Source organism: Taeniopygia guttata, chromosome 26 (assembly GCF_048771995.1).
Source record: "Taeniopygia guttata chromosome 26, bTaeGut7.mat, whole genome shotgun sequence".
Classification (NCBI taxonomy): Eukaryota; Metazoa; Chordata; class Aves; order Passeriformes; family Estrildidae; genus Taeniopygia; species Taeniopygia guttata.
The window spans coordinates 715,925-733,070 of NC_133051.1; the positions used below are offsets into that span (position 1 = coordinate 715,925).

Genomic DNA, 17,146 nt, shown 5'->3' on the forward strand with positions numbered 1-17,146 from the left:
TTAATTAGTGCAGAGTTACAGAGCTGCTAATGCCTGACCTGCAGGGCTGACAGAAAGGATTAGATGGGATCAGATGCCTGTAAAGCAGAGGGTTCTGGATGCTGTGGGCTTTTTTCCTGAGCTCACATTCACAGATTGTGGCTTCCCTTCCTTGGCTGAAGGAGCTCCTTGGTGCTGGGCTGTGCTTGGGACAGGGGTGGGAGCAGCCAGGGGGGTCTGAATGCCCCCAGGAATTCGGGTGCTGGGTCTTCCAGGGTCTCTGTGTGTGACAAGGTACTCTCAACCTGAACCAAGGTGGTAAAAATCTTGCAGCAATTAATTCACTTATTGTGTTGGTGACGTCTGCTGTGCCTCCTTGGCGCCCAGAGGATCTCAGCTCGCTGGGCCGGGGGGTGATTTATTGGCAATCACACACCCCCACAGCATCACTCATGCTGGGAAGAGGGGCTGTGATCTCAGCAAACGTGACACAGGAGGGCTTTTGTCAAATGGAGGGGGCTGATGGATGGAGGAGTCAGGCAAGTATTGATTGGAGCCAATATATTATTTTCTACATTAATATTGTGCAGACAGTGGCAGATAGAGACCCTGCATGGTCCTGGTGCTCCCTCCATGATGAAGAATTACCCTTCTGTGCAGCTTCTCTGCAGTGAGGGATGGTGTTCCAGACCTGCAGTGACTTCTGAGGGAAACGTTTGGGTTTAATTATGAAAAGAAAGAGGCAAAGTGCACAATTGTTTTCCTTGTGCCATCAGGCAGAAACAGCCTGAGGGGAATCCTCTGGGAACGTGGAGCTCCCTGTGGGTGCTGCTGTGCTGTGGGGTGGCTCAGGAGCTCTATGGGGCTCCCTGTGGGTGCTGCTGTGCTGTGGGGTGGCTCTGCTCTGGTTCAGTCCTGGTCTGGCTCAGTCCTGGTTTGGTTCACTCCTGGTCCGGCTCAGTCCTGGTCTGGCTCAGTCCTGGTTTGGTCAGTCCTGGTTTGGCTCAGTCCTGGTTTGTTCAGTCCTGGTTTGGCTCAGTCCTGGTTTGGTTCACTCCTGGTTTGGTTAGTCCTGGTCTGGCTCAGTCCTGGTGTCTCTCCTGACCCAGAACAGCACTGCAGGATGTGGCTTTTCCCCGGTTCCCCCATTTCAAGGTCGCCCCTGTAAGCTCAGCAGAGCTTTGCTGATGTGACTGATGTGCTGCCCCTGCTCCCTGTTCTGCTCTGTAATCCTGCCTTTATTAGCCAGAGTTCTGCCCAAATTCATCAGGACCAGATGGTGATAAGAAGGACTTGTGGTTTAAAAATTACCATCCTCCTTTTCTTCCCAACAGGAAGGGGGGATTAATCTCAGCCTAAAATCTTTGGTTCTTGTCTGCCCAGAAGTCATCAGGGGATAACGGGAAGGAGACTGAGCTCAGAGCCCTTGGCTGATGAAAAGGTGCAGAACCCGCAGGATTTTGGGGTTGGTTGGGCTCAGGCAGCTTTGTCCAAGGTCCTGTTGTCCAAACAGGGAAAATTTTCACCTGGGTTTCTGTAGCAGAGGGATGGGGTGAGTTTGGGCTGTTCAGGCAGAGAAGGCAGGAGGTCTTCTCGCCCGCCCGGGTCCGTCTGTCTGTCCGGGGGCAGGAGGAGCCCTGTCCTGCCCCGCTGCCCGGCCCGGGGCCGCAGGGTCGCTGTATTCTCCCCGGCCCCCGCTGGAGGTCACTGGAACATTGCTTACCATTGTCCCCCAGAACAAAGGAGCTGCCGAGCTGATTTGGTGACATCAATGTTTGACATTTTCGGAGGTTTCTATCAGTTTCACGTATGAAAATAAATCTCCAAATTGCTCATAATAATGAGCATTTTATAAACACTTCTTATGCCCCGAGGAGACACCACCAGAGGTTCATGTTACAAAAAGTGTGACTCAAGCGCCGGGAATTTTGAGCAAAGCTCCTCTAATGGGCTCTCTGCGCCCCGGCTCTCTCTGTCATACCCTGATGGATGTGTCAGAAGTTCGAACCACACCTGAAGCATTCCGTGGCTACCAGCAGGAACCCCGAGAGTGGCCATGGCCAGTCCCAGCACTGCGTTTGTGCTGCTAAAAATGCTGCAGAGAGGATGAGCAGCTCGAGGGTTGCAAAGGTCATTTTAGAAAAATTAACTCAGATCATGGATGTAAAATATTTTATTTTCTTTTTCCCTCTGTCCTGGCACAGGCAGCTGTCCCTGCCCACTGGGATTTTTGGGAAGGCTGCTCAGCTCCCTCTGTCTCAGAAGAGCAGGAGCAGCCCTCAGCACTGCTGATGAACGAACGGGAGCTAATTACCAGCAATAAGAAAAGTTTGGCAACTCGTCACCGACTCATCAGTGCAAACCAAAGCTGCTTCTCAACCCGTCTATCAAAGCGCAGTTGCCGTTAATGATAGACTGAATAATAATTAGTATTAACTGAAAGGATCCCTTTCTATTTCCCAGCGATATTTAAAGCCAAGCACAGACTCCTGGCTTTGGGTGAGATCCAGCTTCAGCAGAGCTCTGGGATTTATATTTCAGTCTCGGGACATAAAGTGAATTTGTGGGATGCATCAGCTCGTGGCAGACTCGGTGCCATGTGCTGGAAGTGGTTCCTGAGCCCGTGGGAGGATTTCCACGGCAGATGTGGGTGCTGCCAGGGAATTGGGGATCCCACGCACAGCCTGGGTGCTGCTGAGCAGGCTCGGACTCACACGGGCAGGAGGGAGCTGGGGTGCAGCCCTGGCACCTCTGTCAGGCAAGGGCCTTTCCTGGAACCCCCATCAGGTGCTTTGGGTGCCTTCAAGGGGATTTATTCAAGGGTATTTATTATATCCAAGGGTATTTATTATATTCAAGGGTATTTATTATATCCAAGGGTATTTATTATATTCAAGGGTATTTATTATATTCAAAGGTATTTATTCAAGGGTATTTATTATATTCAAGGGTATTTCTTATATTCAAGGGTATTTATTCCATCCCCTTCCAGTGCCCAGGTGCCCCAAGCCCAGTCTGAGCTGTGCAAGGGCTGTGGGAACCTGCTGGGGTTTGGAGGAGCCTCCAGCAGAGCAGAAGTGCTGAAACTGCTCTGCCCACATGGTTTGGGTGCCTTCAAGGGTATTTATTCAAGGGTATTTATTATATCCAAGGGTATTTATTATAGCCAAGGGTATTTATTCAAGGGTATTTATTATATCCAAGGGTATTTATTATATAAAGGGGTATTTATTCAAGGGTATTTATTATATCCAAGGGTATTTATTATATCCAAGGGTATTTATTATATCCAGGGGTATTTATTCAAGGGTATTTATTATATCCAAGGGTATTTATTCCATCCCCTTCCACTGCCCCGGGTGGGACGTGCAGGTGTCTGAGCCAGCCTGGAGAGGAGCCTGGCCTGGGCTGGAGCAGAGCTCTGCTTCATTTCAAAGCTTAGCCTTAAATGTTTGCTCTAAAGCCCTGGAGCCCCAAGAAAAGAAGATGCAAATAACTTGACTCTTTTCCCATGGAAGCAATTAAGGAACTGTGTTAATAAGAAATGAAGTTGTTTGTAAATTTTAATGGTTTAAAAGATGCCCCAGGGAAATCACAGACAAATAGGAGCTGTTTGGTGCAGACCCGTTCTAGCCAAGCTCCACCTCCGTGGTGGATGTGATCAATTAAAAATTATCAGGAGAAAATGTCACATTCTTTTTAATTTAATGCCTTTGGCCAGAAGGATTTTCTAACAGAATGATTTGAGCTAGGAGGGGAGTGTTGCTTTATTTCCTCCCCAGTTCATCCAAAAATAGCCCCAAAGGAAAAAAAAACAGAAAAAAAACAAACAACCAAAGCAACCACTACCAAACCCCAAAGACAACCCCATGAAAATGGCTGAATATATGGTTTGTTTTTTAATTCTGTGAGTGCAAAGCCCATCCCATCACTCTGAGGCCGAAGCCCAGCTCTCTGGACTGGTGTTTGGGGCAGGGGGAGCTGGCCAGGGCTGGTTTGGGGCTGGTTTGGGGCTGGTTTGGGGCAGTGACCCCTGGCCAGGACTGGTTTGGGGCTGGTTTGGGCAGTGACCCCTGGCTAGGGCTGGTTTGGGGCTGGTTTGGGGCAGTGACCCCTGGCTAGGGCTGGTTTGGGGCTGGTTTGGGGCAGTGACCCCTGGCCAGGACTGGTTTGGGGCTGGTTTGGGGCTGGTTTGGGGCTGGTTTCAGGCAGTGACCCTGGCTAGGGTTGGTTTGGGGCTGGTTTGGGGCTGACCAGGACTGGTTTGGGGCTGGTTTGGGGCTGGTTTGGGGCTGGTTTGGGGCTGGTTTGGGGCAGTGACCCTGGCTAGGGCTGGTTTGGGGCTGGTTTGGGGCTGGTTTGGGGCTGGGTGAACATCCCCGGGCTGGGGCAGCATCCCTGGACTAAGGGAACATCCCCGGGAACATCCCTGGGCTGGGGGAGCATCCCCAACACCCCCGGGCTGCTGTGGCAGCCGCTCCCCCTGTGATTAGGGCAATTTGTTTCCCCCAGAATTCCTGTAGGGCTTGACAAGACACCAAAGTTCTGGGGAGTTCCACAAAGGGCTCCTTTGCATATTAAAGACTCCGTGTTGTCACTGAGTAAATTTGGGAGGAACATCCAGCACTGTGAGTGTCACAGGAGCCGAGATGAATTCCAGGGCTCATTGGGGGGCTGTGAGGAGGTGGAGGAAGGACTGCAAAGTGGCGCTGTGTTTTTTTCCCAAATCCCCGTCGAGGCTCATTTTCCCTCTTTCCATCTCCAGCACTCTCAATCCCTTGATAATAAATGCAGCTCACATAGGAACTACCCCCCGGACTGATTTCTTTCCACTGCAAGAAGTGATTTAAAAGAAGACGAAAAAAGACATTGAATGTGTTCATTATTGATAATCTTAAAGATTTACTGCGGGCTTTCAGAAAAGCTGCTGCCTTAAAGCAAACTGCTTTTATCTCCTTTTTGTTTGCTTAGTTGGCTTTTGTGGGTTTTGTGTCTTTTCCTCCAGTAGCTCATGTAGGTAGAAGCTTGAGTTATTTTTTCTTTTCCTGAGGGGGAGTTTGGCAGCTCCTGCAGCAGGAGATTCCCCAGGGCCTGCAGCCATTTCACCCCAGGGCTCTGGAACCTCCAGAAGGCACCAGAAAACACCTTCCTGTGCTCCCAGAGCAAAGCCACCTGCTGCAGCCCTGTCACCAGCTCAGAGGCTGTAACAACACCACCCTTCACCAATCGGAATAATTAAACAGCCTCGTTATTTTAAATATTCACCGAGTCCGGATTCCATGTTTGTCTTTCTTGGTCAATTTTGGTTCTTGTTAATCTAGGGGAAGGAAAGAATGTTCTCTAGTGCTTAATTTGCATTAAAAACACTATAATTTGTAAGTAAATTGGAAAGCTTTTAAGTGAAGAGGGAACATCAGTGACTTGACAGTCAAAGCTCTCCTTTGTTTTTCAAGCACAATGTTCCGAAAGATGCTCTTCCTTTCTTGGAATTACATGGCAGTGAGAATGAAGCCTTGTAATTGTTCATTAATCCACGGTCATTAGGAGACTCAGGGGGGAAGGAGGCCCCAGCAATGAAAACCCAACCCAGAGCAGGCAGTGTTCCACCAGAAAAGTGATTTTAAACGCCTCAGGTTGCTGAAGGGGGTAAATCAGGAGAGCTGAGGCTGGGCAGGGGTGGGGATGCTGCTGCCTCTGTCCAGAGGGTTTTCCAAGGAAAACCAATGGGTTTTCCAAGGAAAGCCAGAGGGTTTCCAAAATCCAGAGGGTTTTCCAAGGAAATCCAGAGGGTTTTCCAAGGGAAGCCAGAGGGTTTTCCAAGGAAATCCAGAGGGTTTTCCAAGGGAGGCCAGAGGGTTTTCCAAGGAAATCCAGAGGGTTTTCCAAGGGAAGCCAGAGGGTTTTCCAAGGGAAGCCAGAGGGTTTTCCAAGGGAAGCCTCCCCCTGCCTGCCCTGCCGAGCCAGCCCGTGCTGAGGCCGTTCCCAGCTCTGGGGGTTCTCCTGTGCACGTCCCCAGTGTGGAATTTTCCCTTCCTGGGGAGCTGAGCAGGGCCCAGGGAGGGCACCGAGACCCCAGCGGGTGTAAAGGATGGAAAGTTCCATCGTGGGGCTGAACTCCTACTTATCTGACCAACTGGCACAAAGATCCCAACCAAACTGGCCTTTAGGAGATGCCCAAGGAGCCAGGCTCTACTTTCCTTCATTTTTTGGAGTTTCTGACTGCGTGGATATTCCTTTAAAGCACCTTTTCTCTCTTGTATTTTAGATGTTGCTTTCTTTGTTGCTTCCACCTCTTTATTTAGGAGGAGGAGGAGGGGAGAGGAGGGATAAAGGCAGCAGAGGAGCTGATTTCAATGCAAATCTATTGTTCATAATTGCAGTTTTAAAATCTTCTCAACCTTCAGCTGAACAATGATAAAAGAATAATGGCTGTGAATTATTAGCTGTTCCACTTACCTTCAAAATAGTTCTTACACTGTTGTGATACTTGGCTATATTTATTATTGTACTGCTTTTTCCTTTTGTAATGAGCTTGTGCTTCCTGTGGCCTTATTTACTTTTCAGACCTCTGCTCATTCTGCATCTGTACTTTTGATGGGGATATACAGGGCTAAAATCAATTAAAAATCTCTTCCACGGCTTCCAGAATAATTAGATCATTTTCCTGTTATTCTGTTTCCAGGCCTGTCTGGTTAAGGTAACAAATATTAAGATAAAAATGGACCAAGGCAGTGAAATAGGAGAGTTTTGTATGGCTCTGCTGGAGGTGTTTGCACACAGCTGGGCTCGATCCTGAGCTGAGGAGTTTCTGGAGGCACTGAAATCCAAATTTCTGCCAGCTGTGGCTGTCACACAGTGAGCACAGAGAGCAGCTGGACTGGGGGACGATGTTTCACCCCCTTTGTGCAGCATTTCACCCCCTTCGTGTGTTTTCTGCACAGAAATGGCCTCAGGTATGGGATGAAGGGAATCCACCCCCAGGGATTCTCACCTTATGTATGCAAATGTCTGAGTCTGGAAAAACTCTCAATGCAGAGGGAATTCTTCATTTTTATTTGATTTTTTTGGAAGCGTTTTGAGATTTAAAGGCAGCTATGAAAACCTCTCAGAAGGAAAAGGAGAGATTTGAATTGCAGTAAATAATAAGAGGGAGCTGAGGCTTCTAAATCTGCCTAAACCCCGCCAGCCCTGGGCTTTGCTGGCCCAGGCTCGGTGCTGAGCACCTTTCCTGCCGAGGTGATGGTTGTGTTTAGGGATGGATCTGGGATCTGCCTGCGCCTGTCCAGAGGGACAATTTAGGATCCTAATTCTCCTAATTCAAGCAGGAGAGCGCTGTCTGGTTTAGGGTGGAAATGATGCCTTTCCTCCCCTAAAACAGCCATTGTGGGTTTCCTCTGGAAGGAGAACAGAGGAGAGCAGAGCTTTCCCTCGCCATGAGAGGAGCAGTTCTTGAGATTGCCACTGAGGACAGAGCCGTGCCATTAATGAGTCATTAGCGGCGCTAATAATTGAGAGCGGCATTAAGGACAGAGTTAATGACTCGCAGGTGGAGGAGCTCTCCAAGACCCTCTCACACTTCCCAAAGGAGCAGAGCAAAGTCTCATCCCCATCCCGAGGGCGGCCCAGGCTGCTCAGGGGTGAGCGGGGATAATTTATCCCTGAACTCTGTGGTTCGGCTGCTTCTCCTCACTGAACCCTTAAAGCAGCCCGGGACGGGGCCAGGCTTGGGGGGGAGCAGGAAAAGCTCCTGGCTGGCCCATCCTGGTTCATTCTGGCCCATCCTGGCCCATCCTGGCCCATCCAGGCCCATCCTGGCTCATCCTGGTCCATCCTTGCCCATCCTGGCCCATCCTGACCCATCCTGGCCCATCCTGGCCCATCCTGACCCATCCTGGCCCATCCTGACCCATCCTGGTCCATCCTGGCCCATCCTGGCCCATCCTGGCTCCCTCTGCCTCTGCTGGTGGTGTTACCCATGGCTGGATTCTGAGCACAAACACGGAGCTGTCAGGGCTTTGATCGCTTTCCCTCAGCTGCCTGAGGAGTGTTGGAACCTATTGGTTTTGACAACGCACCTCAATTAGGCCTTAAAATCAGCACTACACGCTCTGTGAACCTGGAGGAGCGTGGAGGATTCCTCGGAGGACTGAGATGTTCGGTTTCAGCTTAAGGATGATGTTTCTCCACAAGAGAGTCACCAGTCACAATAATTACATTGCTGTCTTCTCATAATATGATTTATTTAGATGTTGCCGTATGAATTAATTCTCTCTAATTGCTGCTCTTCTCACTGTAAATCAAGGTTTCTTGCTTTCTGGAGAGTAGTGAACATGATCCTACACTGAAGTAATTAGTCCAATTAGAAAGGAAAGCAGATGTGGAAAACCAATTGCTTTCAGGAATATGTCTGCTCCTCTGTAGTCCAAACGCTGCTCAATCCAAATGTAACAGTAGTTTAATAAAACATTGTTTTATTCATAATCTCCATCCAGCGCCGAGACTCCACCTGCTCTTTTGGAGGAGTCACTTTGGGCAGCTTTGAGGCTGGGGAGATTTCTTCAGACCTGCTGGAGAATTCTGTGTGTCTATCAGCAGGCCGGACTGCGGTGACTGAGCCCAGCAAAGTCCGCAAAGCTTCCCCCATCAGAGGCTTCCAGCAGGCAGGCAGGACCTCACGGGGCCGGGAGAGGCTCTGTGCCCACCCCTGTGCCAGTCTGGGGGCAGGGAGTGGTACCCAGGGGATGCTCTCAGCTAACAGAGAGGCTCTGTGCCCACCCCTGTGCCGGTCTGGGGGCAGGGTGTGGTACCCAGGGGATGCTCTTGGCTGGCAGAGAGGCTCTGTGCCCACCCCTGTGCCAGTCTGGGGGCAGAGTGTGGTACCCAGGGGATGCTCTTGGCTAACAGAGGCTCTGTGCCCGCCCCTGTGCTGGTCTGGGGGCAGGGTGTGGTACCCAGGGGATGCTCTGGGCTGGCAGAGGCTCTGTGCCTGCCCCTGTGCCAGTCTGGGGGCAGGGTGTGGTACCCAGGGGATGCTCTTGGCTGGCAGAGAGGCTCTGTGCTCACACTAGTCCCGGTCTGGGGGCAGGGTGTGGTACCCAGGGGATGCTCTTGGCTAACATAGAGGCTCTGTGCTCACACCTATGCCAGTCTGGGGGCAGGGTGTGGTACCCAGGGGATGCTCTCGGCTGGCACAGAAGGAATCACTCAGATCCCGCCTGCGGGCGGTGCTCAGCGCTGCTCTCTCACTCCCTGTGCAGTGATGATGGCGAGGTGGCCGTGCCAGCCCCGAGGGCCAGAGCTGGGCACACACAGCTCCCGTGTCACCAAACCACGTCCCGGCCGCCCCTCCGGGCTTTGTTTCCTGAGTTCTTCATTAAAATACCTGCAGAGGAGTTTTGCATTGGAGATTCACCCATCTATTTTCTTCTATCTGCTGCATGGAAGACAAGTGTTCTCATAATTGGGCCATTAAAGGAGGTGTTGAAATGTTACTAATTGTCAAAGGCAATTAAGTATGGCAACATGTCACAGGTAAATTAACGAGGCTCCAGGTGTTTTGTGCAAATTGCAGTTCTGTGGGTGTAAAACACTTCCAGGCTTCTCTGCTGCTTGCCTGTAGAGCTTTGGTGTGCTCTGATTTTGGGGTTTTGCATCCACTAGAACACTCCTTTTGCTGTTGAGAAGCTCAAGAAGAGCTCTCAGGGTTCCTGCAGCCACTTCTCATGGCAGGCAGAGACCACTGGGGTCTCCTGTCCCTCGCAGTGACCCCGGAGTGCCACTGAGCATCTGCAGGGTCTGAACCCCGAAACGAACCCCGTGGGTTTTGTTCCTTGTCCTTGGAACAGGGATATTTTGCTCCCCATCCCCACACACAGTTCCCACATTTGGGGCTCCCGGCAGCTGTGGCAGCTCTGCCACCCCGCTGGCACCGTGCCCTGCCTGTGTCCCTGCCGAGGATGCTCGCAGGGGCCGCGGAGGGTGGCACTGCCACCCAGCCCGTCATTACAGCCTTTGTTCCTGCTCCCTCCCCAGGCACGGCCGTGATTGTGTGCCTGTGCACACACGGGCTGCAGGCTGGGCAGAACCCTAATTGTATAGTATTAAATATTATGATTTTCTCCCCCCTTCCAAGCTGCGGCACCTCCCCGATGTCTGGTGCAGCTGGCTCCCACTGGCACTTGCAAGGTTGTCCTCCAGGTGCTGCATCAGAAATCTTTTGACACAGTGTCAGTAATTAAGTGTACAATTAAGAGAATGTCTGCAATTAAGTTCAATCAGTCAGTCAATCAAATCTACATTTCTAAAGGGTTTCTAAAGGGCCTCTCATCCAAACCTCCCCTCTGCTTCTGAGCTGGGCTGAGTTAACACCAGACAAGGCAGCGTTTATTCCAAGCAGCTCGCAGGGCTGGAAGGTTTGTACTGAAATGCTGTGTGAGGCCTGGCTGTCTCCTCAATCAAAACTGGCTTTAAATGAGGCATTGAGGCACAACACTGAAACGTAACCATTAAAAAAGCTGAAAACTCGTGGCTTTTCCGGCAGTGTGTCTCCCCGGGCTCAGCAGTGTAATTCCTCACCTTGTTTCCTGTGGGGAATGCTCAGAAAGGACAGATATCCTGCTGGAACAAGCAGCCTGGTTCTGTGCTGTTTCAGGCATCTCTCAGCCCTGCCAGTTGGGTTTTGCCAGGAGGGTGCAGTGGGTGAGCATCGCTGCTGTCCCGCTGCCCAGTCAGTGAACCCGCAGGGGGAACTGCCCTGCTCGGGGTTATTTGTGGTTATTTTCCCCAGCAGACCTGTGCCCAAAGGCTTTCCTGCACCTCAGCACAGCCAGGGACCCCCCCAAAGGACGTGCCCCACGTCCTGCCCTCTCTGGGACTCCCCAGCTGCAGTGGCAGAAACCCTGCAGGTGTGCCCAGGGAGAGCAGCACTGGGGTGAGGTGCCAGGAGCTCCCCGCTGCTGGGGCAGACCTGCTGCTGCTGGCATTGCTGCCTGCTGTCCCTGATGTCCCTGATGTCCCTGATGTCCCTGATGTCCCCTGGGAGGAGCCCTCCTTGTCTGAGCTGCCAGATCCGTATCAGCAGCTGCTCTCCAAGGCCTGGGAATATTCCGTCTCTGGGCTCAGACATTGCTCCAGACAGTAACTGGAGGGTTTTCCTTGTCTCTGGTGCTCCATCAGTGTGAGCAGCAAGCCGTGGTTGCTTTGATAACGAGCTTGCATTTACACAGCAGCTGTCAGCTTGAAGGGAGCTCTGCTAAGTCAGCCCGAGCTGACAGAGCCTTGTCCACGCTCGGCACGGCTCTGCCAGCCTGGCTGCTGCCTCATTATCTGCCTTGCTTTCATGGATGGGAACCTGTTACCCAAAGTGTCCCTCACACGGGGAAAAAAGAACAAATGGAGCAGTAATATGTGACTTGTGGTGCTGCAAACACTCCCCAGCATGTCCTTAATACCCAGATTGATTTGTGTCTTCATCCCCCGGCCGCTCCTGCCCTGCAGAGGGAAGCTGAGGCCAGGCAGGGGGGAGGAAGGAAGGGGAAGGCAAAAAGTGTTCCAATGGATCTTCAGCAGAAGCACAGAATTCTGCCCTCCAGACCTGGGGCAAGGCAGGACCCCTTGTTTATTGATTTTATTGGGATATACACAAAGCTGTGCGGTTTTCATCCACTCGTGCTTGACATGTGAGACTTACCTGGTGCACTCGGACTCCTGGTTTTGCTAGAAGGATAATAAAGAGAAAAAACCTCCAAATTCTTCCCTGTGTTCTTGTCACTCACCACCAGAACTGCAAAGAGTGGCGTGTGAGCTCTTGGAGGCTCTGAGGGAAAAGCCTTCAGGAACAGGAGGTGGTGAGGGCCGGGTTGGACGGGGCTCTGAGCAGCCTGGGGTGGTGGAAGGGGTGGGAATGGGACAGCCCTGCAGAACCCTTCCAAACCAAACCAGTCTATGAAAAGCTCCCAGGACTGGTTTTGGTGGTGATTAATTTCAAGAGATGAAGTGTTAGATGGAAAGCCCAGAAAACCCAACCAGGGCAGGGCTGGCCAGAGTCCCCTTTGCAGATCTCCTGGGCTCTGCTCTGCAGCTGCAATGGTTTGGTTTGAACTCAAGTGTGGCCTCGACACTGAGCAGGGAAGCTGGCGTTGTGAGATTGAGATTCCAGCAGGAATGGTCTGGGAACAAACAGCAGGAGCTCTGGCACTGCTGAGAGGGAGAGCTCAGCACCAGGGTGGGTGGGTGGGAGCTGGTGGCCCCTGTGCTCTGTGCTCGTAGGAAAAGCCATCAGCAAGTGGCTCCTGAATGCTCCTCCAATCACTCAGAGAGAAGGGGCAGGCACTGAGAAATAATACAGGACAATAAATTCCTGAAATCTGCTACTAAATCTATCAAGGCGAATAATGCATCCTGATGGGAGGGAGACATTATTTGGGTTTTTTTTGTTTTAAATTTGCCAGATCTCATTTTTTTTTGCATTTGTCTCAGGGAGGTGAGGACTTTGAAAAGGCAATTACAACTGGTGAATGATTAGAGTTAGATGTGACACATTTATGCATCAAATATGTTTAACTGCATTAACCTTCAAGGAATTTACAACTGACACCTTGAAAGATCTATTCTGTGCTCAGCCTGAAAAATCTGAGTTCTCCCTCAACTCCCATCTTATTTACATTCATTTTACTAGAAAATAAACGGGTCTAAAATATTCATGGAGTTTTTACAGGTTCTGAAGGTGGTGTGGCAGGGGAGTTGGAGGGAAGGAGGCACAATGGGGATTCTGTATGGAGAGGTTTTTGAGGCAGTGCCGTGCTGCAAGTGCACTGAAACGAGGATAGTTTCTGGTTTCTTCCCTGGCTGTCCCATCCTGGAGGGAAGATGACTAAAAGGGATGAGGTTACACAGCTCATTTATCCCCTTTAATCTTTAATTTCCTGCTAATAATGTATTCAAACCTTCCAGAAAGCAGCTTGTGGTCTTTGCAGACTTTTAATCTTTGCCCATTCTGCAGGAAGGAAGTACAAGGCCGCAGAGGGTTCTTAGGGGGATCTCAGGGGATGCTCAGGTGCTGCTCCTGGGGGTGCTGCTCCTCGGGGTGCTGCTCCTGGGGGTGCTGCTCCTGGGGGTGCTGCCTCAGCTCCATGCCTCTTGTGCTTCACTCCACTGAAATCTGGTTAGCTAGAGACAGACTCCGGTGGAATGAAGGACAACAGAACCCATGGATGGTCCTCGCTCCCCCGGCGGGGCTCTGGGCTCGGTGCCCCCAGGGATGCCCAGCTGTGGGTGCAGTGGGTGCTTGGAGGGTTTCTCCGGGCTGAACTCCTGCTTCTCCTTCCCCTCCCCACATCCCTGCTGCCCACCCCTACCATTTTAGCCTGGAGGGAAGCAGCATTTTGGGACTTTGTCCTGGGAGCTGTGGAACAGCTGACCCAGGATGTGGCAGCTCTCCATCTGCCCAAGCCCTTCAGCTTCTCCAAATTAAATGCCCGAGGCGTTTTTGTTGTCTTTTATGGCTTTTACAAGGGAGGCGTGACCCGATAATGGCCAGGGTCCCTTCTGGCCTTAAACCCTTAATTTACAAAACCCAAGGAATGCCTGCAGGCGATTTTCCTCGAAGTGCCGGAGCTTTTTAAAGACCTCTGGCCATACCGGGAGTGTGTTAAGGTACTGCTTCCCCTTAACCGAGATAGGGGAGAGATAATCCCATTAATGCTGCCCCCACAGGATGTGGGAATTGGGGTTTGCTCCCCTCGGGTGCCTCCTGAAGCCCGGGCAGGGCAGGGAACTCATCCCATCCCAGTGTGGCACTGCCAGGCTGCCCCCGTCTCTTCTGGGAGATGGATCATGGATTTCATGGGATTGCCCCGGGGCACCGTGAAGTTTTAAATAGTTAAAAACCCTCTAAAAGGTGTGCAGCCTCTTCCTGAGAGCTTCCCATCTGTGAAAGAGACAAAAATAATGGAAATTAAGACTCCTAGGAATATTCCCTCCATCAAAGTCCAACCCATCCCTACATCTGTGCAGTAAAGATATTTCTGGGATTCCTGCAAAGGAATCTGATTATAGTTTAAATATTCTACCGTATAGGTATGTCCTGATTTTATCTATGAAATTAATAAATCAGAATATAATGCACATCCTTAGCATTGCATGCTGCTTCTCCTCTAAAGAACCACAATGATCAAAACTAATCTACATCAAAACGCACAAATCCCATGAATGAAATGGAAATTCTCCACATCCCAGCAAGGAATTGCAAATGGTGTTTCCAGTTTGGGTGGCTTTGCCAGATTAACTCAGAGCCTGGGAAACGCGGCGCTCTCAGAAGGGTCCAGCTCTGACTTTTGGCAAGTCTCCCACGCACTTGGATTACTCCAGATTTCAAATTTTAATTGACTTCGCAGCTTGGGAAAATAGAGGTTAAGGTGCAAAACTTGCCTTGAAGGTGAACTGCAAGGTTTGCCTGCACTTGAATTAAACAAAAAAAAAAAAAAAAAAAGGAAAAAAAAACCCAAGAGCCCAACCCACAACCCCCCAGTAGAGGTGCTGATGGACGATTGAGCAGAACAAAGGTTTGGGGTGTTTTCCCTCTCCCCGAAGCCGCCGCTGCCCGAGCCGCTCCCGGGCTGTGCCGGGACTTGCCGCAGCTCCGGGGCAGCCCTGGGAAGGATGGCCCGGGCAGGAACCCACCAGCGAAATTCCTCCGCAGCCCTGCCTGCCTGAAACGCCTTTTCTGTTCTGTTCTCGGGCAGGTCGGGACGGGCTCACCCGCAAACGCCTCCTGCCCAGCCCGGGGCATTAACCCATCGCAGCCCGGAACGCAGCGAGCCGCTCCGGCTGCGGCTTCCTCCGGGAGCGCTCACATCGCCCAAGGTGCTTATCAGCGAAATCGCACATTAAATCGATGCTAATAAAACCTGAAATACGAGCTCCACCTCCAACAGCTCCCCTCACTCCTGAACAACCCTTTTAAAGTCTGGGGAGTTGGGTTTTTTAAATTTTAATGAGGTACCCCTTGATTTTTTGCTGGGGAGAAGTGTTGGGGGTCAGGCTGCAGCTTCACCTGAGCAGCAGCAAAGGTCTGCAGCATCCTCAGAAGGGGCAAACCTTCAGCTAAAGGTCAGGTAAAATTGTGCTGGACTTCCCTGAACTTTAAAGTGAGCAAACGTTTCTCAGTTCCTTTGTCTTTGGGGACCCAGCAGTCGAGGCAGATGCTCGGAGCACTGGCTGCACTGACAGGGCTCTGCCTTCACCCAGGGATGGCAGACTGGAAATTCGGTGCTCTGAGAAGCGCCAGGAGCTCCCCATGCTGGAGGGAAAATGCAAACCCATTTCTGTCCCTGTGTCCGGGCTCAGAACCCCAGAGGCAGCAGTGTCACAGCCCCGGCCCCAGCCCGCTGCTGTGCCCAGCCAGAGCCTTTGGGCTGTCCCGCTCATTCAGGGGGTTCCATCTTTTTCTCGCCTTTCTCAGGCGTTACCTTCACACTTTCCCAAAATTTTTGCTCGCAGTTGGCTGCTATGTCTTTCAAAAGGGGATTTCCCTTGGTTTTTGAGGAAGTTTTAGCCCATAAGAACATTTGAAATTGGCTTTACCCCCGTGCATTGCACATGGAGAGGAACCGGATTGCTCAGCAGCACCGGAGGTCAAAGCTCCTGATCCTCCCTTGGAAAGTGAGAGAAGGCCTTTGGACACTTCTGCTGGAGCTCAGCAGCCAACACAAGCAAGAGATCCACAGAGAGGGGGACGTGCAGCCTGAGCCCCCTGTCCCTCTGATCCCAGAGACCAGGAGGGAGCTCACCCAAAGTACGCTTCAGCATCCCATAGCAGCACACCACAATGGCTTTGGGACCTCAGAGACCTTGGCACACTCAAACTAAAGCAAGTTAAAATTGGCTCCATAAGGCAAATTACCAAGCATGACTGTTTTCCAAATATTTCACTTCTTAGGATACCACTGGATAGGGAACAATTTTAAGCGATTCACATAGAAAACCAAGAGAAGAATTGACTGATTGAAAAGAAGTTAAATCTTTACAAATGGTGGCTGGACAGCAGCTCAGATATGGCTTTTGTTGCAGCAGTGCAAGTCCAGAGTGACTGCACAGGCTGTGATTGAACCTGAGTGTTCTTGCACAGCACCATCCTCCACTTTCTCGGTGCTTTGGGAAACATCTCCCCACGTACCATCCACTGCTGCTTTCACCAGCTGTACTGTGACTTCAAATATCCCCAGGAGCTGTTTGAGAAGTTCTCATTTTTCCTTTTAGAAACCACATCCTGGCCTCTGCTGCCCCACGGCCAAGGGCACCTCGCTGACGTTTGCCACAGGAGCAGGATTAATTAGAACAGCTCGTTAGGGCATCCTGTGCCTCTCCCCCAGTCCCCATCTCCGCACAGGTGGCTCCAGGCACGCCCTGCCCCGGCTGTCCCCGAGCCCTGCAGGGTCCCTCACTCACCTGGCTCTGCTGGGCAGGTCCCAGGCCCATCCCGCAGCCGCTCCGCTGAGCTCCAGCAGCAAAAAACAACAAAGCCAGGCTGGGGACACGGGAGACTGAGGCGGAGGGAGGAACTGGGGGCTCGGGCAGGGTTGGAGCAGGAGCCCCGGCCCCTCCCGGCGGCTGCAGGTGCGGCTTTATCCCCGCGCTCACCTGCGGCCGCAGCCAATGGAGCTGCGGGCTCCTCCCTGCCCGGCCCGCCCCGCGCTCCCAAACCCCCCAAAGGGCCCAAAACTGCAGCCTGCTCCTCATCCTGCGCTCCCAAACCCCCCAAAGGGCCCAAAACTGCAGCCTGCTCCTCATCCTGCGCTCCCAAACCACCCAAAGGGCCCAAAACTGCAGCCTGCTCCTCATCCCGCACTCCCAAACCCCCCAAAGGGCCCAAAACTGCAGCCTGCTCCTCATCCTGCACTACTGAAACCACCCAAAGGGCCCAAAACTGCAGCCTGCTCCTCATCCTGCGCTCCCAAACCACCCAAAGGGCTCCAAAACTGCAGCCTGCTCCTCATCCTGCGCTCCCAAACCACCCAAAGGGCTCCAAAACTGCAGCCTGCTCCTCATCCTGCACTCCCAAACCACCCAAAGGCCCCAAAACCTGCAACCTGCACTACTGCACCTTATCCTGCACTCCCAGCTCTCCTTGGAAACCCAGCCTGCATCCAAAGCATAGAAGAACACTTTC

The 17,146-nt window shown here is 51.8% G+C and overlaps 1 protein-coding gene across 1 annotated transcript in view; it reads right to left on the reverse strand.

The window, feature by feature from the left end:
• The window catches only part of G0S2 (G0/G1 switch 2), a 64,462-nt gene extending 47,986 nt beyond the window's left edge, over nucleotides 1-16,476 (reverse strand). Inside the window, exon 1 of the mRNA XM_072918875.1 lies at nucleotides 16,458-16,476. The gene's annotated coding sequence lies outside the window, so the exon portion shown is untranslated. The remainder of the gene's footprint in view (nucleotides 1-16,457) is intronic.
• Between the last annotated feature and the right edge of the window lie 670 nt (nucleotides 16,477-17,146).